The sequence below is a fragment of the Natrix helvetica genome (assembly GCF_964273705.1).
Source record: "Natrix helvetica genome assembly, chromosome: 3".
Lineage (NCBI taxonomy): Eukaryota > Metazoa > Chordata > Lepidosauria > Squamata > Natricidae > Natrix > Natrix helvetica.
The window spans coordinates 104,639,289-104,663,579 of record NC_138549.1 but is presented as its reverse complement, the minus strand read 5'-3'; positions in this window follow the sequence as shown (position 1 = coordinate 104,663,579).

Here is a 24,291-nt window from a genome sequence, read left to right as displayed (position 1 = left end):
GCCCTATTTTACAACCTTTCTTGCCACAGTTGCTAAATGGATCACTGCAGTTGATAAGTAAGTAACAATACATTATATTGCACATACTTACCGCAGCTAGGATTGCATTCGCACAAAACTGGAAACAAATCAATACACCAACAGACGAAACAATAAGTAGAAAGGTACTCAAATGTGCAGAGATGGACAAAATGACCATGAGAAGAATCGGATTTCTATAAAATATGGAATAGAATTTATAAGTGGCTAGAAAACAGAAGCCAAAACAGGAAATAGAAATCTTTGGGTTTTTTTAAAAAAAAAACTAGTGCTGAATAAAAATTAACCAAAATTATTAATTACTATCAAACTCATATTGACCACAATGTAAATACAATGGTGATAGGAACAATGAATATCATTATAATTGTTAGTACAACTCTTATTATATTATTACAGAGGTTATAACCGATAGGAAGGCAATGTAGAATAGAGAACAACAAAGGCTAAATATGTATGCCGATATTTAAGGTTGTATAACTAATCAACACTAGAAATATGACTAAATAGCCTGGTATTCAAACCCTTTTAGGACAGTACTCTACCTATTCTGTCTGGACAAATCTGACAATTCTCCTTTTTTTTCCTCACCTGTATTTTTGGCATCTTATGGTCTTCCAGTTTCTTTTTCAAAAATTCATCTATGCCAAACTCCTTTTTTATGACAGCAAGCCTTCGGCACTTCCCAAATTATGAAAGTGAGTGTACATTTCTAGTACTGTGTTCTGCAAAGGCTTTCATTCTAAACTTGTTCTGGTTTCCTCAGATCTATAGCAACCACAAGTGGCCTGCAAATGTAAAGCCATGTTTCTTTTGCCGAGATAGTAAAGAAAATTTTCTAAGTGAAGTTTAAGCTTTGAGTTTAAGCTTAGATTTTTAAAGAAATATGTCCTGTTTTGTAAACTTACTCAAGGCTGACTAGTACATTGTGTTGTCTGAGGTAAAGGACAAATAATACCCTACACCAGGGGCGGGTTCCTGCCAGTTCTAACCTCTTCTATAGAAGAGGTTCCACAAATCTACCATGCTGTTTAGAACCGGTTCCAGCTCCCTCCCCCCGCCTGTCCGCACTATGCTTGCTCTGCCCACGACTCACTGATTGGCTGGCTCACCAATCGCCCCCGCCCGCCTCTAAGAGTCCTATCTAAACCTTAAAGTCTTAAAGCTGTCAAGTTTGAACATCCCTGGGTTTTTTTTCTAAAGGGTTAGGGGTGCAAGGGTCTTGTAACTTGACAGCTTTAAGACTTGCACACTTCAATGCCAGAGTTCCTGAGCCAACATGACTGGAGGAGGAAATCTGGGAGTTGAAGTCCACAAGTCTTAAAGCTGTCAAGTTTGAACACTCCTGCGTTTTTTTTTCTAAAGGGTTAGGGGTGCAAGGGTCTTGTAACTTGACAGCTTTAAGACTTGCGTGCTTCAAATGCCGGAGTTTCTGTGCCAACATTTTGGTTGCTAAGCAAGAGTGTTATTAAGTAAGTTTCACCACATTTTACAAGTTGGCCACGCCCACAAAATCACATGACTGCCAAGCCACTCCCACACAGTCATATGTCTGGCAAACCACTCCTACCCAGTCACATGGCCAGCAAGCCACTCCCATAAAGCAGGCCACACCTACAGAAGAGGTTCTAAAAAAATTTTCAAACCCGCCACTGCCCTACACATATCTATATATAGAATCTGTGAATACTTATAACCATTTAAACACTGGAATAGAGAGCAACATAATGTAAGGCTTATAAAAAAGACAAGTTAATGTAGAACAACAGAAAAAGATTACAAGTTTCAGGTAAAAGAATTGTTCTCAGGTGGCAATCTCAGCTTACCTAACTGCAGAGTTTTATTACTGGTTTGCAAAACTCAGAGTTAGTAGAAAAAACCATAGCTATATACTGGTTTGCAAAAATCAGAGCTAGAGGCAAGTCAGGAAAAAAAGCCATTTATTGTCAACAAAAATCCTAAACTTGCTCTCTCATCTCAATTCATCCCTTCATTCAGAGACAGAGGAATAGAAAGAAGAGGCAGATACAACAGAAAACCACTTTTCTTTTTTTCTTTTCTTCTCCAATTATCCCCCCCCCATCCCCAGTCATTCTTCAGACCATGCTTTGAACAATTCCAAAGAATGGAAACAACACCGAAACTTCAGATTGCATTAAAATGGGTGCTGCAAATTGCACAATGCTCAAGAGAAGTGTGATAGACATGCAATTCAAGGTACCTTAACTCTGTTTTTAAAAAAGGCCAAAAGGGGAAATTGTGTATCTTCTTCTTATAGAATAGAAGGGTCTTTTACCTAGGACTAGGATAACCCTACCGTAGAAAGAAAATAAAACCATTCATTTTGAATAGAATTTGGGGTTGCAACTTGGCATTGCAAGTACATGTTAATAAGGGGTACAATATTTGCAAAAAAGATTTGATGACATTGAATATATTTCCTGATCATTAACTAATGCATCAGCTATATCCCTGAAGAAGAAGAAAATCCCTGGAATAAAAAGTATTTGCATAAACCTGTCCCTTCTCTCATTTCTCACAAATAGATGAATTTATTTGGTCATAAAGTAAGTGTAGTAGACCATCAAACAGAAATCTAACATTCTGAGCAAAAATAATAGAAAGCAAATATATAGAGCTTATCTAAATTAAGTGCAAAAATCTGACACCACTAGTTGGTAGCAAAAGGCATTTTCTTTCTTTGCTGCCATCTAGTGAGAGTCTCAATTCTTGCAGCCTAGTCCTCATAACCCTAAATGTATGCCTTTTGAGTCTACCTATTGCTACACAGAGAATTTAAACACATTCAAAAGATGCTTCAATCCTACAAAAATGAATCTGACGTCTGTACACAGAGGTGTAACTATCTCCTGTTGTCTCTGTGTCCAGCTATTGGTAGCGTAACATCAGGTTCTGAGGTTAAAACAGCCCAAAAGCAAAAGATCTGGAATATGTCCAACATACAACACACTTAGCTTACCTCCATGCAGATTTTATTGAAGAAAATAGCCAAGTGATATTTGACCATCACCAATTGAATATATAGCTATCTATATACTTTCAGATAGCTGAAAGCAGGACCATGTGGGCGGAGGGAACAGGAGTGTTTGTACTGCATGTTAGATACTTGTTCTAACTACAGTGGTTTCCACCAAGGTCCTCTGTTCTGGTGGGAACAGAGGTTTAATCCTATTGGTCAAAGGGTCTGACAGCTCCCTATAAAAGGGCTACTGTCAGACTAAACCTTCGCTAGATTGTTCTCACTTGTTGTATTGAATAAAGAGCTGTTGTTACCGTTAAGCCTGTGTGTGCCTATCCATTACCCAATCTAACAATGGCGACAAGGATGGGATTGGAAGGCAACTAGGCGAACCAAAAAGAGCGTAGAAATCCAGCAAGTACATCAAGCCTGGAGGTCAGCATCGCTTCGAGCAGCCATTTTTAAGCGGCAGATTCCAAAATGCCCTCAGAACACAAAATGGCCATGCACACCCCACCGACTCTGTATGACCCAGTCACCGAGCACTGGGACTCATACATGCTACGATTTGACTGCTTCCCCGAGGCAAACGACCTCATGGGCCTTTCTGAGCAAAAGGGGCACATCGCCAAGGTAAACGAGCAAATTCCCTGCCACTGCCTGCCAGCCTTTTGCTCTCCGCCCCAAAATAGACAGGGAAATTGACAAACTCGTAGGCCAGCGAATCCTAGAGCCGGTCAATCACTCACGTGGGGGGATCCCTATAGTGACACAGGTCAAATCTGATGGATCTATCTGCATCTGCGCGGACTACAAGTTTACAATAAATAAAGCACTACAACAAAGCGCCTACCCCAGTGATGGCGAACCTTTTTTTTACGGCGTGCCAGAATTGCGCGCACGCTCGCTACTGCACTCCCCCATGTGCCCACTCAATTCCCCACCCAACTGCGCATGTGCACGTGACACACACACACACACACACACACAGAGTGCATGCACCCACTCCCCCATGCTCTCGAGGCTTTCCTGAAGACTGGGGAGGGCAAAAATGGCCTCCTCTGCCTTCCTAGATGCCCTCTGGAAGCCAGAAACAGATCCTTTGGGGCCGTTTTTTGTCCTCTCCAGCCTCCGGAGGCTTTCCTGAAGCCATTTCCGGCTTCTGGAGGGCCTCCGGGAGGCTGCGGGAGGCCATTTTTGTTTCAGGAGATGGTGGTTGTGAGCCTCGGGGCTCCTGGGCAGCCGATGTGCAGAGGGCGCTGGGCTGGTTCCAGTTGCAATATGTCAGAAAATTCCCCATTTTGCAAGGCGGCTCCCAAAGAGAATGAAGCAGACGTCGGTGCTTCTTCCAAAAGCCGAGGGCCTGGCTCCTCTTCCTTCCTCGGTTGTTGGAAGAACACTGCACCTGTTTCATTCTCTTTGGGAGCCACCATGCTTGCCCCGGCGTGAGATTAGAGCTGCCGGGGAGAAATCAGCAGGAGGTAGAAAAGAACACAAACTTCTGCTAGGGATGCCTTCTTTCCCCCTCTCTCCCTGATCTCTCCCTGGCAGCGCTCACCTCACGCGGCAGCAAAGTGTGTGCGTGCATGTGTGTAACGGGGGCTGACTGGGACCAATCAGCTGAGAGGCTGGCAAAGAAGCGGCTCTCGGAGAAAGAAGGCAGGGATGCTGGCTGGCATTCACTTCCTTTACTTTTTGCCACCGCTGCCCCAGCAGGACGGAGCATTACCACCCCCTCCCTGCTGGTTGCAGCCCAGGCCCCGCCTGCCCTGCTTAGTTGAAAGAAGCGAGGGAGCAAGCCGCGATGAGCAGGAAGGCAAATGAGCACCGGCCACTATCCCTGCCTTTTCACGGCAATGGGGAAGACTTATTTGCCAGCCTCTCAGGTGATTGGTCCCATCCAGCCCCTGTTACACACACACACACACACACAGCTTGTTGCTGTGTGAGATGAGCGCTGCTGGGGAGAAATCTGGGAGGGGGAGAAGAAAACAAACTTCTGTTAGGGATGGCCTTCTCCCCCCTTTCCCCCTGATTTCTCCCCAGCAGCGCTCACCTTGCACAGCAACAAGCGGTGTGTGTGTGTGTGTGTTTGTGTGTGTGTGTGTAACCTGAGAGGCTGGCAAAGAAGACTTCCACTGCCGTGAAAAGGCAGGGATAGTGGCCGGCGCTCATTTCCCTTACTGCTCATTGCGACTTGCTCCCTTGCCACTTTCAGCTAAGCAGGGCAGGCAGGGCCTGGGCTGCAACCAGCAGGGATGGGGTGGTAATGCTCCATCCTGCCGGGGCAGCAACGGCGAACAGTAAGGGAAGTGAATGCCAGCCAGCATCCCTGCCTTCTTCCTCCGAGAGCCGCTTCTTTGCCAGCCTCTCAGCTGATCGATCCCAGCCAGCCCCCGTTACACAGACACACGCACACACACTTTGCAGCTGTGTGAGGTGAGCGTTGCTAAGGCATCCCGGTACTGGGGCCGAAGGGGTGGTGATGGCGAGGACGGGCGGGCAAGGGCCTCCCTCCCTTCCCACCCAAGCGGGCTTCTTGCACGGCTCCAGCCTGAAGCTCTGATGAGGATCCACGGTCCGGAGTGCTGTCGCTTCCAGCGGGATATATTCTGCCAGGCCCTTGGCGGCATCTTTATGCGGTTAGCTCACCTCCCCACCAGCAGCTCCTCCGCCAGCATCCCGGCTGGAAGTGGAAGCGCAACAGCCGCTGTTGGGGAAGGGAGGAAGGGGTGGCGGTCACCTGTTCTTGCCACCGCCATCCCTTCGCCCCTGGTAATGGTGACTGTTGCACTGCTGTTTCCAGCTGGGATGCTGGAGGAGCTGCTGGCAGGGAGGCGAGCTACCTGCATAAAGACACTGCCGAGGGCCTGGCAGAATATATCCCGCTAGAAGCGGCAGCACTCCGGACCTCGGATCCTCATCAAGGCCGCAGCCTGGAGCCGTGCAAGAAGCCCACTTGGGTGGGGAGGGAGGAAAGCCCTTGCCCGTCCTTGCCACTGCCGCCCCCTCATTCCTGGCGGCTATCACAGTGCCACTTCTGGCTGGTGTGGGAATAGCTGCAAGGGCCGGCTGGCCACTCCTGCCCTTCCCCTTGTGGCTGCCACTGCTTTTCTGGGGTGCCAGAGGCAGCCAAATCCTTCGGACTGCAGATGAGCCATGGGCTGGAGGGCGAGGGCCACGCAAGAAGCCCACTTGGACGGGGAGGGAGGGAAACCCCGACCACAGCTCTGCTCTACTAAGTGATGGCCGGGATCCCCTCTTCACATCTTTTGGCATGCGTGGCCCTTGCTCTTCCTGTTGGTGTTTTTTGCATGCGCATGTGCGCATGTGCGCATGTGCGCCAGGAACCAGATCACCAAACGGCCAACATGGATGTGCACACTGAAAACAAGATCATTTTCCTTGTGTGCGCATGCGCACCGGGTGGCTCCTCTTCTGTTTTCTGGCACGCCAATGCACATAAAGACCAGCTGGCTGCTGCGCCCGAAACCAGAAGAACAACTGGTGATGGCTCCGCATGCCAGGAGAAATGGCTCTGCGTGCCACTTCTAGCATGCGTGCCATAGGTTCACCATCACGGGCCTACCCTGTATCCATTGTACAGCACCTCATTCACTCAGTAGGCCCCAGAAATTTTTTCACAAAATTGGACTTTTGAAACGTGTATGAACAGTTTTAGTTCAAATTAGAGACAAAGGCCTCCATCTCAAAAAAGAGAAATTCCAAATTAACGTGCCAAGGGTTGAATCGATGGTTCTGTGATTCACCCGACCACACCAAAAATTAGTCAGGACGCCCCCACATCTCGCAATCAAACCAAGCTGCAGGCATTCCTCGGGCTCCTTAATTTCTACAGCGTCTTTCTCAAACAGAAAGCTATTGTTGCTGAGCCCTTACACTGTCTCCTGGCTAAGAACGCGAAGTGGTCCTGGGGCAGAGCCGAGGCTGCCGCATTTGCTGTGGTAAAACTACTCCTGTTTGGCAGCATCGTTTCTAGTACAATACAGCCAGACCCTACTGTTGGTGCTGACCTGCGATGCTTCCCCGTTCGGCGTCGGCACCGTCCTCAGCCATCGCATGCCCAACGGAACCGAAGCCCCTATTGCATTTTACTCCAGGACTTTCTCCGCCACAGAGTGGAACTACAGCCAGCTGGACCATGAGGCTTTGGCTGCAGTGGCCGGAGTAAAGAGGTTCCATGAGTATCTATATGGCCGGGACTTCAAACTGGTTACGGACCACAAGCCGTTGTTGGGCTTACTGACTGGAGACTGACCTACCCCAGTGTCATTATCACCTCGCATGACCAGGTGGACCATCTTCTTAGCTGCCTATTCCTACCGTCTCATCCACCGACCAGGTTCCACTTTGGGGCACGCTGACACGTTACGCCACTGCCTGCTGCCGGAACTTCTCGCTGACCCTACCCACGAGATGCCAGTCCTCCTCATTGACTGCCTTGAGACTGGGTCTGTCTCGTCCAGTGAGGTTGCCCATCACTCTGCAAAGGACTCCATCATCAAGCAATTTTTGAATTGGGTGTGGAGGGGGTGGCCCAAGGAGCCTGATGGGGTTGATTTCAAAATGCATTTTACCAAACGTGATGAGTTATCAGTTGTTAATGGCTGTTTACTGTGGGGGGACCTGGTCGTTGTTCCATCCAAACTGCGCATTGCAGTATTAGAGGCTTTAAGAATGGATGGCTACCTGCACACCATGCCAGGAGTCCAGACCAGCTCCCCCAGAGGCGCCCGCTAAGGAGTGGGAGCGATCTCAAGCACCATGGTCTAGGGTGCACATTGACTTTGCTGGCCCAGTTCATGGCCAGACATTTCTCGTAGTTGTGGACACCTACTCGAAATGGTTAGAGGTAGTCCTGATGATCTCCACTATGGCAGAAGTGGTCATCAAGGTGCTACGGAGACTTTTCTCCACACATGGCCTGCCCGACGTCTTGGTCTCTGACAATGGGCCCCAATTCACGGCCATGCAATTTGAGACCTTCCTAACAGCTCAGGGAATCAGGCATGCCCTGGTTGCGCCATTCCATCCGCCTCCAATGGTCAGGTGGAGAGAATGGTGAGACCCTCTCTAGGATGGGCCCGGGAGATTGGCAAACACGGGTTGACCACTATTTGTTAATTCAGCACCTCACACCCAGTGCCACTACAGGGAGAAGCCCCTCTGAGCTTCTCATGGGTCGCCGGCTAAGGTCCCACTTAGACTGGCTTCACCCCAATTATTCTGCCTCATCACCCCCAGACTCCACAAGCAAGATTCAGACATTTAGCGTAGGGGATTTGCTATATGCCCACAACTACGCTGGGGAGGACTCTGTGGATTCCTGTCACAGTGATAGGCATCACCGGCCCTTGCTCTTACCTCCTAGAGCTCGAGGACGGTAGAAATTGAAGAAGGCATATTGACCAACTCCGTGGCCGCCTCTCCAACTCCACTCTTAGACAACCAGAGGTAACTCCTGCATGAATTAGCCAAAGCCCTACTCAAATGGAGCAAACACTCATTCCTTCCATGGCCAGCTCAAACCCGAGGGTACCGGGAAACTTATCTGGTTATGTTGCAGGCCCGTAGTGAGCTCCGAGCGAACCGGCTCTAGAAGCTCCAGCCGCGGCCTGTGAAAGGTTCCAGGAGCTTCCACCAAGCAGAGCTGCGGAGCAAACAGATCCATCCGACCTGTCCAAGGAAACCCCTCCTACTGAACTGCGCAGGTCAGGCAGAGCTACCCAAAAGCCCGCCTACCTGCGTGACTATGTAACAAGTAGGATTGTTCCATCCAAGAGGGGAGAGGTGTTAGATACTTGTTCTAACTACAGTAGTTTCCACCATGGTCCTCTGTTCCGGCGGGAACAGAGGTTTAACCCTATTGGTTGAAGGGTCTGACAGCTCCCTATAAAAGGGCTGCTGTCAGACTCAACCTTCGCTGGATTGTTCTCACTTGGTGTATTGAATAAAGAGCTGTTGTTACTGTTAACCTGTGTGTGCCTATCCATTACCCAGTCTAACACTGCATATCACACTTGCAACCAGAATTAGGGGAGGTATTGTCTGATAGGGCCTGAGGAGGCAGTGGCAATTATATTTTTTAGTGTCAAGTGCCAAAATATGTATTTCAGTTCCTCCGTGTTCTGTGTTTGTATTTATTTAGAGGCTTGCTCTTTTCCTGCAACTATATACAGTGGAGGAATGAGCTTGGCAAGCAGGCTGTGAGTAGCTTGCAAAACACACGTTTGACAAGCTCTTTGGCACTCCTCTGTTTTTAATATACATAGCTGACCCTAATGACAGTCTATGGAGATGAGGGCAAGGAATGTCTGATCAAGTGGAGATTAATTTTTGACTGGGCTGTCTGGAAATGCATGAAAATGCACTCCCCCACCCACCCCACATAGACTTGCTGGATGTTTTGATTGATTGACTAGTTTACAAATGAAGGTGATAAAATTAGGTGGAAGACCACATACATTTCTTAAAATGAGACTGGCTGGTCATGGAGACAATGAGGTTTCGACAGATTGTATTGCTGGTTTAGGCAATCTTGGGAATATGTCAAGATTTATAGACCTGTGCTGTAATGTTACAATTGCACTCACTGATACAGGTTTCTTTTCAAATTCTTTGCCATTTTATTTGAAAAAGGCTATTCAAGAGTTTGAGGCGATTTGAAAAAGCTTTTTATTTGCTAACCCTTAACAAACTCTTCCAAGATAGAACTGCCGGATTTTTGTATTATATTTAGCCAGAAATCTATAACACTTTCCACCTGGTTTGGATAATTTTATTATAGTATCAATATGGAATTATGGCATATATGGCTTTGAACTACAGTATGTCACAGACAGATGAAGATTAACGTTTATTCAATAACATTAGATAGAGGATTTCTCTTTCTACACAGATATATAGAGAATCTCCTTCCCCACACATTATCTTTCTAGCTAAACTCCCAAATGTGAGTTTGTATTGGGTTCATATTTTTAACAAATATATAGGTGTTTTTTTTTAAAAAAAAAGAACAGGGAACTCTCTAAATAGCTGGAGTTCACACTGGGAAGTCTGACCTAAACATACTTGGATATTATTAACAATAATCTCTAATCACTTTCATTTGAGCCATAATTAAATCAATTTAAACAATGTAAAGCTATCTAGGCAGTCGGTCTCACTTCTAAACAATAATTCGTTAAAAGTCTTTGGTCTTTGTAACAAAAAAAGAGAGCAGCTATATGCTGGCCACGTAACCACAGAAACATCTTTGGACAGAGCTGGCTCATGGCTTTGAAATGGAGCCGAGCACCACCCCTGATAGTAGACAATGATTAGCAGTAGAGGTGGTATTCAGCCAGTTCAGACCAGTTTGCCCGAATTGGTAGCGGAAATCGCAAATGTACCTGTCCAGCCACCCCGGTCTATGCCCTCCTATCTAGGCACATTTTTGAGGCCGGGTGCATGTGTGGAAGGCACGCGCACGAGCAAAGTACATGCATGGTAGGCTGGGTGCACGCGAGGCAAACCGGTAGCATCAAAATGTAAAACTAGCGGAATAAAATTTGCAAGGACTCATTTCTTTACTCTCAACTATGCATTGCTAAACCACAGGGAATAGCTGAAGTTCCAGAAGACAGGTTTAAGAAACAGAAGGATCTCAACAGACTTGAATATGGGGTCTAGCTAATGAAATGAAATTCAATGGGGAGAAAAGTAAGGTTTTCCAGTCAGGGAAGAAAAACCAAATGCATAGATATAGAATAAGTGGTACCTAGTTCAATGTTGAAGACATTATATGTTCAAGCTAAATTAATCCATATAGAAAAATAGAAAAAGGTAAGGTGAAAGAAAGTTAAAAGCAAAATAGGAAATTAATGTCTAATTAATCTTATCCATGGCAAGAAAGCAAGTTTGTTGGAAGTTTGTAGGAAATAGTATTTTTATAATAAGTAAGTCAGCGAGGCCATTAATTCTGAACTAATTGCCCAAAATATAACTACCCTCCCAGTTTGGTCTAGTGGTTAAGGCACCAGGCTAGAAAGTTCAAGTCCTGGCACCAGGCTCAGAGTTCAAGTCCTGCCTTAAGGCACCAGGCTCAGAGTTCAAGTCCTGCCTTAGCCATGAAAGCCAGGTGGGTAATCGTGGACTAGTCACCTCTGTCACCCGCCCCACTTTACACGGCTGTTTTGTGAGGAAAATAGGAGGAGGAAAGGGTGTGCCTGATATGTCTGATGCCTTCAATTATTTCTAAAAATAATAAAAGGTGGCATAGAAGCAAACTAATAAATGAATATGTTTCAGGAACAAAATAGGCAGAAGTTGGTGGATTTTCTACTCATAGATGCAGCCAATATAATTTGACAACAGTGTAGTTATTAAATCTATGCGCTGAGTTTTAAGAAAAGAAAACATGGGTGTCTCCCCGTTTAGTCAGTGTTGCATTGGTTTTTTTAAAAAAAATATGTATGTTTGTGTGCATGCAGGCCTACTCCCCTTCACAGTCCTTTTGGTTCAGTTCTCCACAATAGTGCATGTTTCTTATATAGCCCCTTGGGGAAATTAATTGCACGCCCCATCTTAGAGTAACTAATGATAAGTCCCTCCACTCCACAATACAAAGGCAGAGCTGGAAGACTCCAAATTAGGCCTACTTGAGAAATAATTGCACTGCTTCTATTAATTAGAACAAAGATTTATTTTTGTTTGTTTGTGTGTTGGACTTGCATGCTGCCCATCTAGTCTAGTGGCAATTCTTGGCAGTTTAAATATATTGAATGTTTATCAACCAATCTAGATTAAATTCAGTATTTTCTACGCTTACATTATATAGTTTATACATACATTTAAAATAAGGGCAAATAGACAACTAAAGAAGTTAGACAGACCAACTCAGGGGCCCATCCCTAACGATTTGTCTTTAATAATTCAGTCAAAGTGCCCTTAAATCTTAATCCTTTTGTTCTGAAAGATAATAAATGGATGAACCATAGTTTCATATACAGGTAATCCTCGACTTACGACAGTTTATTCAGTGACCATTTAAAGCAGTGGCGGGTTCCGGATCCCGTTGCAACCGGTATGGTACAACGGGGCCCAGCATCCACCACATGAACACGTGCAGCATGCGTGCCCATGCGTCCTTACCTCTTGCAATGCCTCCGTGACACCCCAGCTGCTCGGCAGAGCGTTGCCCAGGAGCCGTGCGCTCCATGTGCGTGCACGGAAGTGCCGAAGAGCTCAAATACAGGTAAGGAGCTCGGGCGGGTGGGTGGTCCCTCCGGAGCACTGTACTGGAACGGTACTCAGTGCTCCGGGCAGGCACCGGTACGCTCATACTGCGGCGTACCGCCTGCAACCCACCACTGATTTGAAGCTACAATGGCACTGAAAAAAGGACTTATGCCCATTTTTCACACTTACAGCTATTTCAGAATCCCCATGGTCACATGACCAAAATTAGGCCCTTGGCAACTGATTCATATTTATGACCATTGCAGTGTCCTGTGGTCACATGATTCTCTTTTACAACCTTCTGACAAGCGAGGTCAATGAGGAAGCCAGATTCATTTAACATCCGTGTTATTAATTTAACAACTGGAGTGATTTACTTAACATCTGTGGTAAGAAAGGTTGTAAAATGGGGCAAAACTTACTTAACACATGTCTCATTTAGTAACAGGAATTTTGGTCTCAATTGTGGTTAAAAGTCGAGGACTACCTGTATTTCAAGCACAAGGTTTTTCCCTTTGGTAGCTTTCCCTACTCATCTATTGGAAATCAAATTTGTGCGACCCTTTTTTGGACTCAAGGAAAATTCATTTCACTTTTTGATGTTTCTTTACAGAATCAACATGTAATGTTGAATCCTGACATTCAGGAGAATATGACTCATGTACCATCATTGGATTTATTATAAATTATTTAACATCATCTACTAATCAAAAGCTTGATTTTCATTTCAGAAGCCTTAAATTTTCCTGCCCAGAACAATTGAGCATGGAAAACCATAAATAAAAGAAAAATAAGACTATTAAAATGCAATTGTGTGTTAATCTAGGGTTTTCTTTAATCATTAATAAGAAAAGTTTCTCTTCATTGTGTTACACATCAGAAAAATACACAGCTCATAATTAAAAGGTAATAATTAAGGCATAGGGAAATGGGCTTGCTTATCAGTTAAGAGTCTGTAACTAAAATATTTTAACGGAACTGTTCTAACACGCTGGAAAACCAGCTTTCTCTCTCCTCCATCTCCAGAAATATTGGAGACTTCTGATAATAGGTGTAAAAAAATTCCTCTAAAAATCCATGAATTCTCAGTGTACAGGTTTAGATATGTTTGAAACACAGCTATTTTTCAATCTTCAAAGATGGCCAATCAAAGTGCCTGTTAGTTTACAAGTGTATGCCATCTTTCTCGGTGGCTGTCAGCGAAAATCGACTGATGGATCACTTCCTTGTGTCACTGCTCTAGACTGGTGACAATCAGCGAAATGATCGTGTCTGCCTCTACACATATCTGTAATTGATTGCCTAAACCCTAAGACTCTCTTTCCTAGTTGATATGATGGAACATTGGACTGAAATCAGTCTCGATGAGGAGGAGTCAGGCCCATTTGTTATTTACTTCTCTGCCTGTTTCTCTCTTCTCCTCTGCTTGAATTGTCCCACAAGAACGCATTATGGTAATCAGACAGAATGTATGTATAGGAATCAATCAAAGAGAAAGCCGTCACAAGAGTTATGACATTACAAAGTCTGTTTGTAACTTTTGATTTATGGAAGATTTTCTCTTTTACAAATTGTGAGTGAGGCATGGTGGGATGGCTTAACCCTTGAACACTTCTCCGATAGTAAAACGCACAGAGGCATACATATTAGGAAAATTAGCACAGCTGAATCCTCATTTATCAATTGCTATTTTATGGGGGGGGGGTTAGACTTTATAATAGTAAACACTATAGCATTCTAAACATTTAGGTTATGTATATATGAATCTGAGCACCTTCTGTCTAAAGTCATCAAAATGCCAAATTTAGCACAAAAGGGATATTTGATTTTGCTTCTCATATCGATAATGATTTCTCTGGTATATGCATTTATTCCTATATTTTATTTCTATGTGAAGTATATATAGTCAAATAAGTAAATCCCATTTTTCTGGGATTTTTCAGGTATATATACATATATCTGTGCATGCAATTATATGCCTGATTGTGTGTATAAATACTTACTTGTGGTCTCTTTGAACTGGGATGCCAGCTTTTTCGTTCTTCAAAATCCCGTGTTTTATTAAGTGCTTGCTGGATGTAATTTAAAAAAAAAAACTTTTTCTACTTTATTGCATCACATTTCACATACATTTTCACACCAAATGAATTTGTATTTACAAAGCAAGTCTCCAAATGCAGGAGCACTACCTGATAAGATGGTGGCAACATGCTTCCACCCAGAGGTGGTATTCAGCAGGTTCTGACCAGTTCTGGAGAACCGGTAGCAGAAATTTTGAGTAGTTCGGAGAACCAGAAAATACCACCTCTGACTGGCCCCACCTCCATCTATTCTCTGCCTTCTGAATCCCAGCTGATCGGGAGGAAATGGGGATTTTGCAGTAACCTTCCCCTGGAGTGGGGAGAGAATGGAGATTTTACATCCTTCCCCGCCACCCCCAGCAAGCCATGCCACTCCCACCAAGCCACGCCCACAGAACCACTAGTAAAAAAAAATTGAATCCCACCACTGCCTCTATCTTATGTTTCTTCTTCGTTCCCTTTAGAATAATTCAGCTTACTTTGAGGAAACAAATTTTTCCCCCTCTGGGAAGTTGCTAGATTGGTGGTAAAATGAACAAATTTCAATCCAAAGGGTCTGTCTAGATTTTTTTAATGCATAAGATTTTAAAAGGGGGGAAATTACTGCACTGTAAATGCCTGCCTCACAGTTACAACTCTTTTAAAAGGAAGCTGTTTCTTACTGTAAAAAACAATATGGTGCTTCTTGCAATAACAAAAATGGAAAATGTCCAAATTGGCATATATATATTTTTGTAATAGTCAAGGATTATTTATGATTAGATGATCCATGATTTTGAAATGATCATCCTTTCAAAGGTATTTCTTTATCTAATTAGAGAAACAGAATAACCAAGAATTGGCCAAAAAGCAGTGGGAACAAGAGTTCTGAGTTCCTGCCAGCTTCCCCATTGACTTTGCTTGTGGGAAGCTGGCAGGGAGTGTTGGAAATCCCAGTCACATGACTGCAGCTGTGCTCAGCAGTGCTTCAGTGGTCACAAGTTTGTCAATACACCTGGTCTGAAGATCCTTCTAATTTCAATTCCATAGGACTAATGGGTCCCAATACCCATTTGAGGTTTCTTGCTTCAAAAATTGTTGCTCTGCAATCCAGATCTGATATAGCTTCCATATACAATACGATAGCAGAGTTGGAAGGGACCTTGGAAATCTTCTAGTCCAACCCCCTACCTAGGCAGGAAACCCTATACCGTTTCAGACAAATGGCTATCCAACAGCTTCTTAAAAATTTCCAGTGTTGGGGCATTCACAACTTCTGGAGGCAAGCTGTTCCACTGATTAATTGTTCTAACTGTCAGGAAATTTCTCCTCAGTTCTAAGTTCCTTCTCTCTTTGATTAGTTTCCACCCATTGCTTCTTGTTCTACCCTCGGGTACTTTGGAGAATAGTTTGACTCCCTCTTCTTTGTGGCAACCCATGAGATATTGGAACACTGCTATGATGTCTCCCCTAGTCCTTCTTTTCATTAAACTAGACATACCCAGTTCCTGCAACGGTTCTTCATATGTTTTAGTCTCCAGTCCCCTAATCATCTTTGTTGCTCTTCTCTGCACTCTTTCTAGAGTCTCCACATCTTTTCTACAACGTGGCGACCAAAACTGAATGCAGTACTCCAAGTGTGGCCTTACCAAGGCATTATAAAGTGGTATTAACACTTCACGTTATCTTGATTCTATCCCTCTGTTTATACAGCCTAGAACTGTATTGTCTTTTTTGGCAGCTGCTGCACACTGCTGGCTCATATTTAAATGGTTGTCCACTAGGATTCCAAGATCCCTCTCACAATTACTACTATTGAGCAAGGTACCACCTATACCTGTGATGGCGAACCTATGGCACGCGTGCCACAAGTGGCACGCGGAGCCATTTGTCAGGGCACGCGAGGCACTGCCCTGTTAGCTGGCCAGCGCGCATGGACGTGCTGGCCAGCTGAGTTCACCTTTTTAAAAGCTATTTTTCACCTTTCCCGGGCTCCAGAGGCTTTATAGGAGCCTGGGGAGGGCGAAAAGAGCCTCCCCCGCCCCCCCGGAGGCTTCAGGGACTGTCCCTGAAGCTTTCGGTACGCTTTAAACCACCCTCCGAGCAAACCGGAAGTGACTTCCGGGTTGCTCGGAGGGTGGTTTTAAGCATTCCGAAGGCTTCAGGGACCGTCCGAGGCTTCCCTGATGCCTTCGGAGCGCTTAAAACCACCCTCCGAGCAACCCAGAAGTTACTTCCGGTTTGCTCGGAGGGTGGTTTAAAGCGTACCGAAAGCTTCAGGGAAGCCTCCGGACAGTCCCTGAAGCCTCCGGAGAGCCTCCGGGGGGTCAGGGGAGGCTCTTTTCGCCCTCCCCAGGCTCCTATAAAGCCCCTGGAGCCTGGGGAGGGCAAAAAAACATGTAAAAATTGGGGGGGGGGGTCGCGCGTTGTGCGTGCATGCGCACTGGGGGGGTCGCGCGTTGCATTATGGGTGCGGCACGCCCGCACTCGACCCCCCTGCGCTCCCCCCACTTGTGGCACGTGAGCCAAAAAAGGTTCGCCATCACTGACCTATACTGTACCTGTGCATTTCGTTTTTCTTGCCTAAATGTAGAACCATACTCTTTTCACCATTGAATTTCATTTTATTAGATAGTGCCCAATGTTCAAGTTTTCAAGACCCTTCTGTATTTTAAGTCTGTCTTCTGGAGTGTTGGCTATTCCTACCAGCTTGGTGTCATCTGCAAATTTGATGACTTCCCCATTTATTCCCTCATCCAAATCATGAGGATAGGTGCCGTCTTTGGTGATTGAGAAGATTTTTAATACTGTTGATCCAAAGCTGTTTTTAATTGATCTTTTGTATTCTGGTTGGTCTACATTTTGAGTTTCCACTAATATCGTAGCTCCAAAAAGAACTTGAAGAAGCAAAATAACACTCAAGTTTAATCAAGACAGACCTTCTTTCTCTGTCCTCACAGCTCATAAAATTTCTAGAATCTGGTAGCCTTGGTATTTTTTCATAGGAGAATAAAGCTTACTCTCTGTACTTTTGAAAACTGTATGGTTGCTCCATGGGTCTCTGTGTGTGCTTGTGTGTGAGAGAGAGAGGTGAGAGGGAGGGAGAGAGGAGATAGATGAAAATAGATAGATAGATAGATAGATAGATAGATAGATAGATAGATAGATAGATAGAGTGGTTGATTTGCTGATTTGCACCGGTTCAGCCGAACTGGTAGCTAACTTTTTATGCAGTTTGGAGAACTGGCTGAAAATAAAGTGCAAGAGAGCCCCCCCCTCCCTTCAGGTAATAGCTCCTGGCAGACAGCCAAGAACCACTTAACAGATGAATACATAGTTGTAGTAACAAAACCGCAAGAATGCAGCCAGCACATGCCTTGAATAAACAATAGAAACTGATAGGATTAGGGCAGGGAAACATCTAGGAAACCCATCAATGACCCATCTAGGATGGGATTAACCTCTTCCCTTCAGGAAGAAGGACAAGTTAACTAACATTTTCATTATAAAGGCATGTGACAAGGCAGTCAGCACCCCTTCTCCTTTAGTAGGACATCATTCTCAGAAATGATTTATTTAATTTGTTAGGTGTTTACCCTGTCTTTATTACTTTATAATGAACTCAAGGTGGAGAACTTATCTAACATTCCTTCCTCCTCTTAATTTTCCCACACAACCACAATCTAAGAAGTGGTTTAGGCTGGTAGAGAATAACTGTCATTCAGCCATTTTTGCAAGCCTAAAAAGGGACCAGAACTCAGAGTCTCTTAGTTTCTAGGCCAGCTACCTTAACTACTAGTTTGTTCTAAAAGGAGGAAAGAATGTCAAAATAACTTGTAAGAACTGCATGCGAAAACAGGGTTGGAGGAAACAAACTTGTAAAGCTGCAAACATCACAGTTAACATTTCAGAATAATCTCGCCTAGAATGATGCAAAAGGCAAGACGGGTTGTAGCCAATTACAATCTGAGATGGACCTGTTAATAGCAAAGGAGAGTAGAATGAGCTGTAATATTTTGCAAGATGCATCAAACCTGAAATCAAAATGTTTGTTATTTATTTATGGCACAGGACCTAGCTACATGCGGGATCGCATCCTGCCCCATACATCCCTACGACCAATTCGCTCTCACAGAGAGGGACTTCTCCGGGTGCCGTCCACTAAGCAGTGCCAGAGGGCGGCGCCCAGGAGTAGGGCCTTCTCTGTGATGGGCCCAGCCCTCTGGAATGACCTCCCCCCGGATATTAGGATTACCACCGACCTCCGCTCCTTCCGTTCAAAACTCAAGACCCACCTTTTTCAACTAGCAGGCCTGGCTCAACCATAGCTCCATTTTATTCCTCCTGGCAATTTTTAAACTTGTAATTTCCATTGGGGTTTTAATTTAACTTATTTTAATATTTCTATTTTATTATAATATTGTATTGTGTTTTATACCTCCTCCGTACAATGTGTAATTTTATAATATGTGTTCTTATTTTTGTACGCCGCCCCGAGTCCCTTTGTGGAGAGGGAGCGGCTAACAAATTTAATAAAATAAATAAATAATAAATAAATATTTGCACAAAGCAAGCATTCTTTTTATTTGAAAACTACTTGCTCTGGTGATGTGAGCATGACAAGGAGTAGCTGGGAGGGGACGGGTGAGGTATGGCCGGACGTGACAAGAAGAGGCCGGGTGAAGCGAGGCATCCCTGGATTTGAGTGATACCTAGTTGGCCACACCCACCCAGTCACATGACCACACAGCCACACCTACCCAATCAGTCATTAGGACAGAGAACCGGTTATTAAATTATTTAAATCCCACTAGTGGATGGATAAATGGATAAATGGATGGATGGATGGGGGATGGATGATGAATGCTGTTAATCTCTTATGGAAAATTGTGAAATTCTCTTGGACTTCTAGTATTCTGCAGAATGCAGTTTGAAAAACCTTGCCTGGATAATGGATCTAGGCAAAGAAACTAATTAAGCCATCAAATGGACACCGAAGTCAAATGTGATCTGTTTTCATTACTGATCAAAATTTAGGACACAAATAAGTTTTAATGTTAATTTACAATCTAAGTCACAGTCTATGTCACAGCTATCACATTTATAAATGCTGCATGCAAGCGATTTTCTATAAATATCTTTTGAGTAATTTTGTGATATTTTACTGACATGCAACAACTATTCCATTATGGCTGTATGTATTTACAGCATTCTGGATTGTCTGATACTTTCAAAATCTGCAAGGCAAGGCCTCATTATTTGAATTGTTTTTCTCAGTAAGACATGAATTATACAATAGTTCTTTAACTGAAATAATATATTCATAAAGAAAAATGCAGGTATCCCAATAGAAACATGATTTTTATCAGAAAAAAATATCTGTCTATTTGCGTGTATTTTAAGAAATAACCAGGAAAAAAATAACAACAGAAAAGGGAGGAAAACAATGTGTTAAAATAACAGCAAAGAGAATGTTTCTCTACACAATTTTTCATTTATAGATAGCTAGCATTAATATACTTGCCCATGGCATGTGTATTACCATTCCCACCTATACAGAAATGAAACTTGATTTATAGCACAACATACTTTATTGCTATTCAGCACACCTAGTGTATTTTTTTAACCTCCTATTGGCTAGTTGGTAGTTAGAACTGGATGTTGTTAGACTGTACTACAGCCTAATGGGTAATAATAAATACATCAGTTGTGTGTCACCTGGGATTTTGAAATGTGGGAAGGGGGGAAATGTATATTCAGAAAACCAATCACAAAGTAGGAAGAACAATGGCTAAAGCTTTTAGTGCTCTTTAAGTTTCTTCATCCATCCCCATGGCATCTGATTATATTACAAAAGTTACATTAAAAAAACTATATTCAGTGTCAACTAAATCAAAACTTTTCATTTGAGGACAAATACTTCACTATGCATGGAAATCACCATCTTGAGAACAAAACACTACATTTCATGCACCGTATTTTCAAATGAACTATCATGAAGTTGCGTGTTTTATTCATTTTATTATTTCCTTCTTTATTTATGTTGGCATTCAGAAAGCATACAGCAGGAATCACAATCGGCAATTGTTTTTTACATTCTAATCTAGAATGCTCCCCTATCCCTCGCCAAAAGCTGAGCAAGGATTTGACAAGTATTAATGTCTACAACTAGCTAAAAACCATTTGGAGATGATTGGGGATGAAAAGGAAAGATTTAACTCTTTTTTCCTAGTAAAGTTAAGACGCAAAAATTGACAGTCTGGGTTTCATGCTAGGATTTCCTCAACAAGAAGCACATCAGTTTTTTATCGTTATTTTAACTCCTTTTGATGGCATCGCACATCATTCTCTATTCTCCAGGAACACTTAGACTCTTAGACTAGTTGTTCATAGAGATGTTCTTCTTGCACTTTGGGGGTGCATTAAGGACTCCAAAGTATATTCCTTTGACATCTCTCAGAACTTATTTTAGAAAAAGTCTGCTCTACACGTTTTGTTGGATGCATGGTGCAATACCATTACACAGAGATGCTGCTGCTAAGTTCATGGAGTCCTTTCAAAGACCTACCTTGTGGTCAGTGGTGGGATTCAATTTTTTTTACTACTGGTTCTGTGGGCGTGGTGTGGCTTGGTGGGCATGGCAGAGGAAGGGTACTGTAAAATCTCCATTCTCTCCCCACTCCAGGAGAAGGTTACTGCAAAATCCCCTTTTCCACCCAATCAGCTGGGACTCAGGAGGCAGAGAATAGATGGAGGTGGGGCCAGTCAGAGGTGGCATTTACGGTTTCTCTGAACTATTCAAAATTTACGCTACCGGTTCTCCAGAACTTGTCAGAACCTGCTGAATACCACCTCTGCTTGTGGTGTTCTCAAAGCCCCCATCATTTCTCATGAATGACAGCCTGTTGACAGCTACAATTAGCTGTTACTTTTAATCATTATATTTAAAAACCAATAACATGGAAGTGAATTTGTGGTATCCCCACCTTGCAATTGTCAGTGAAAAGAAAACTGAATTGCACAAAGAAATCAATTAAGAAATGAAGTAATTTATTTCAAAACGTCAAAGATTTGGTTACCTTGTTTGGATACAGTAGAAGCTTTTGCATCAGTTCTTCTGATCCAAGGACGACTCAAGCTCCAAAACTGAAAGTGTTGAGTTTTGTCAAGAAACTATCAGGAAAATAAATTATTAATTCTATATTTTCCCACAACCCATTTGATTACAGAAAATTTGAGTAATCAATAAACGTATCAAAATCTGGTGCAAATTGTTAGATTGGGTATTGAAGAGGCAGGGACAGGCTTAACGTAACAACAGCTCTTTATTAACAAGTAACAGTATGTACAATCCAGCAACTGCTTGGTCTGACAGCAGCCCTTTTATCAGGAGCTGTCAGACCTCTCAACCAATAGGATTGAACCTCTGTTCCCGCCGGGACAGAGGACCTTGGTGGAAACGATGGTAGTTAGAGTGAATATCTAACACAAACTGACAGGAATTTTCCGTAAGTAAGAAGGTTATCCTAGGTGAAAGAGATCTGCATGCAAAGATCTCGGTTAGTCTTTGGTTAGAAGAAAACAAAAGTTGAAAAAATATAATTCTAATAGAAGCTAAGACAAATAGAAATAGAGATTAAGAAACTGATTAGAAGGTTTTATATTCGCTAACTTGAAGTAAAGAATCAGACTCTGGTGACAGGTGAGAAGGTCTATGCCAAATAGAGTGGCAAGAAATGAAGCGCAGAAGAGTTACGAAAAAATATAAAATGTTCTCACATTACAGGCATATCATAGAGAGAGAGAGAAAGATGAACATAGAGGAGAAAAGACAGGAGCAGAAGTATTTTAGTCTGGAGAACAATGGCATGGGAAAAGAGAAAAGGAAAAGGGAAGTGACAAAGGAAATAAAGGGGAATAGGAGAAAAACCATCAAAGGACGAGATATTTGAAAGTAAAGAATAGGCAAAAAGAGGAAAGCCCATGCACTCCCACCCCCACTCCCAAAACACTCTGCCCAGATGGGATTTGGTTCCCTACAGCCAAGAAGGGGAAGCAGTGGGCAAGAGGAAGAGCTGAGTATTTTTTTAAAAATACTGGCCAGACTGTGATGGATAAAACTTCTAGCTTTGGGTAAACTTGTTTGCATGATACTTCCCACCCAGTTCCAAAGCTTTCTGTTGTCTAAAGTTATTCATGTCTGGATAAATCTGATGGTTGCTGTTTTTCTACTGTTCTGTACAGAGCAATGAAAAGTTGTCCTTCTCTGTTCAGACCTAAAAGTATATTATTTTTCTTATTGGATGCCGGGAGGTTTAACAGCAAATTTATTTAAAATAAAATTTTAAAAGAGCTGGAAGGAATCTTGCTTTGGAGATCTCCTCAAACCCAGGGACAGTTCCTGTGTTAAAATAAGTGCAACATTTATAAACAGAGGGTGGGGGGGGGAAGCAATTGATTGTTGATATCAGCCATATCACATTCATAGGTACTATTTATTCTCACCCAGAGAAATAAAAATGCATACCAATCATAGGTTATTAGCATTTGCTTTCCTCTGAACATTAGACCTATAACTCCAAGGAGCAAATTGTTTGTGGAATTCCAATTACACCGCTTATAATATTGTCATTTAGAATCAGCTCACTACAAAAACAGGTCCTTTAGAGGGTAAAAAAATCATTTGAACTTGTGATCTGCAATACAGCTGAATATTCAGATAAGGTCATTGGTCAGAGCAAGGGTGACAGCGATGGTCAATAAAGAGCTTCAGGGAGACAAAAAGTTTTTGTCTGTGCAAGAATAGATCTAAAAGGAAAGATTCTCAAGAGAGATCAAGAAGATTACATTTTGCTGTCTCGCCACTTTATTTGCAAGATGCTTAAGATCTGGTAGTAAGGCTGCCATGTCCTAGTCTAGTGCTACTTCTGCTAAGTATGTCAATCTTCTGCCATTCTCTCTGTTCGCCTACATTTCTTGCCATCAAGATTAGATGGTGGTGTCAGCTATGAAGTATCTCATGTCACATCTTCATCCTCAGACAAAGTCTATTCTTGATTGCCATTAACCAAGTGAGGAAGAAATAGCTTTATAAAATGGTGATCAGATTAACGTTCCAAAATTATCCATGAAAAATTTAGACTAGTTGGCTTTGATGCAGCTTTTAACTTTTGAATATAGTTAATCTATCATTTTTGAGTGCTGCCAATAGCAATAGCAGTCAGACTTATATACTGCTTTACCGTGCTTTGTTACAGCCCTCTCTAAGTGGTTTACAAAGTCAGCATATTGCCCCAAACAAACTGGGTCCTCATTTTACCCACCTTGGAAGGATGAAAGGCTGAGTCAACCTTGAGCCTGGTGAAATTTGAACTGCCAAATTGCAGTCAGCTGGCAGTCAGTAGAAGTAGCCTGCAGTACTGCACTCTAACCACTGCGCCACCATGGCTCATAATGTATGTGGTTTTTCTTTTTTAAGATTAGTAACAAGCAATTTGTATGCAGACTTAAGTGGATTCACTGGAGTGATTACAGTTTGGGAAGTTTTATTATAAGGGTCAACCAAAATGGCAAAAAAGAGACACTATATTTAGCAAACGAATCCCTGGCCCCATATCAATACTGAGTTTATAAAGCCCTCATTTTCACCTTGTCTTGTAAGTTTCCATCCATGTTTTATCATCATTGGTAGACCCCACAATTATTCTTACAAGATACTGAATTTGAAATGGAAGAGACAGTGGAGTAACACAGAAGAATAAGAAAAGATAAAATAGAACACCCCCCCCCCCCCCACTGAAGCTTGCAAAATACAACAAGGTCCTCAAAATGATAGAAGTTGCATACCAGTTTTATAACATTTTTCATCAGGTTTGCCAGATGTATTTCAATTTAGAATAGAATAGAATTCTTTATTGGACACACAAGGAATTTGTCTTTGGTGCATATGCTCTCAGCGTACATAAAAAGACA